Raw genomic sequence first — 2,131 nt, 5'->3', positions numbered from 1 at the left:
GAGAGTGCCTGAGGGCGTGGCCACCGGTCAGCCCCCTCTCCTCCGCCGCAGTCGCCAGGCCCCTCACGACTCTGCCCTCTCCCGTGCCCCTTCTGCCGCCCCAGGAATCGCGCCCGCAGACGGCCTTCCCTCCGCGATGCCCACCCCCGGGCCAGGCCGGCCCTGCTCTGTGCAGGTCCCTCCGCGGGCCGCCTGTAGCCGCCTGACCTCATTACTCCGGAGGGGGCCACTGAGTCTGCGCGGGCTGCTGAGCCGCGGCGCTTGCTGGCCTGGGGGGCCCCGCGGGCCGCGGGGTGGCCTCGGACACAGCGCTGGGCAGCGGCCACGCTCCACAGCGCCCACCCCAGCCCGCGGATGGATGCGCCCCCACAACGGCTGAATGGGAGAATCACAAGCTGCACCTGGTGACGGGAGAAAATCCAGAGAATCAGCAGGACAAGAAGCCGGTTTGCAAGTGACCGCCGCCTCCGCCTGGGAGCTGGGCAGAGCGCTCCGTCCCAGGCCCTGCCGGCCCTGGCCTGGAGGCCGACCCCAATCTCCAGAGAGAGCACAGGGTGCGGCCGAGGCTCACCCACCCGGCGGGCGGCAGCGCTGTGAGCCCGCCAGGCCGCCCAGGTCTGCCCTGCCTCTTGCGGCCACTGCATGGTCCTTCCGGAACAAGCCGCAGCCACCCCCTGGCCGCTCAGCCTGCAGCCCTCCCCTGCCCGTTCCTGTGGTCACTCTGCTCTGCTGCCCCCTGCCCTCTGTCACCCTCACTGTCCACTCTTGCTCCTCAGCTCCGTGTCCCATGGCCGCACAGCCCCAGGGAGGCCCTCGCCTGGGGACTGGCCCCCGCCCGCTGTGGGCTGTGCCCCAGGAAGGCCGGGGTGGGGCTGGACGATGCTGAACCCTATGAAGGGCGGGAGCCCGGCCCTGCCGTCCTCGGCCTGCCCGCGTGTCCACAGTGCCCTCGGTCGCCTCTGCCTCCCCGGCCCTCAGCCCGCTGTCCGGCGTCCCCCTTGCTGTCCGCCCAGCCCCGCCCCACTTGCAGGTCCCGGCGCCTCCGGCCCAGCAGGACGGTCTTAGCTGGCAGCTCTGCCCGGTCCTGGGCAGGCTGCCCAGGGGTGCGCTGCGGACCTGCAGGCCACCCCGGCCAGACGGGGTCACTGCCGGCTCCTCGCGTCGTCTGGTTTTGGAGGCAGCAGGGAACGGGCCCATGGGAGCCCACCTGAGGCCCGACGAGAGCCGCCTCCAGCCCTCCCCCTCCACGCAGGGCCAAAGACGACAGGACCAAGACCGCTGGTGATGGTCGCAGAGGCCGGTGGACAGCCTGGCGGTCTTCATTTACCCCACTGTAGGTCGGAGACCCACATGCACAGCAGGAGGGTGGGGGCTGGCGAGTGTGAGGCAGGTGGAGGGCGGAGCTGGCGGCCTGGGGCACCCCTGCCCAGCCCAGCCCAGCCCCAGCCCAGCCCTGCCCAGCCCAGCCCTGCCCAGCCCAGCCCTGCCCAGCCCAGCCCCTCAGCGGCCGAGCCCCCCTCTGGCTTCCCGACGTCCAGCACTTACAGTGCACCGGCCTCTGCGTGGATTCCGCCGGCACAGTTGGGGGGGGTGAGGGGAGCTCAGTCTCAGCTGCCCCAGCCGCTGCAGCACGAGTTCAAGCCCCGGCCAGGGAGTGACCACAGGGCGCACAGACCCCTCCTTCTCCCCGCCGCCCCCTCAGCAGTGGGTGTCCGTGGTCGGCCTGTTCTGCTCCCCACTCTGTCTCTGGGGAGTCCTCTCACCCCCTGCATCTCTGCCTGCACCCCAGCTCTGTGTGCAAAAATAAATAAATCTTAAAAAAAAAAACCTGTGGGGTGATGCCCAAGGCCCCAAGCTCTCCTTAAAGCTGCCTCCACCCCTCCCCTTCCAGCGCTCGGGCTCTGGGCACCAGACTCTCCCCGCTGGACGCTGGACGGGGTGGGCAGCAAGGCCCTGGGTTGAGGAAGCTGTGCCGCCCCTGGGAGCCCCCTGTAGCGGCTGCGGTCAGTCAGCTCAGAGGGAGGAAGCGAGCAAGAGGCCTCCTTGGCTGCGCAGGCCGCGCCGAGGCGGGCCCCACAGCCGCTGGCCCTCACGCTGGGCGGCGCTGCCCACCAAGACGCTGGGCCGGGGC

The sequence above is a fragment of the Condylura cristata genome, unplaced genomic scaffold (assembly GCF_000260355.1).
Source record: "Condylura cristata isolate star-nosed mole 26May11 unplaced genomic scaffold, ConCri1.0 scaffold00042, whole genome shotgun sequence".
In the NCBI taxonomy this organism is placed as follows: Eukaryota; Metazoa; Chordata; class Mammalia; order Eulipotyphla; family Talpidae; genus Condylura; species Condylura cristata.
The sequence above is the reverse complement of the archived record's forward strand: the minus strand, read 5'-3'. Positions refer to the sequence as shown.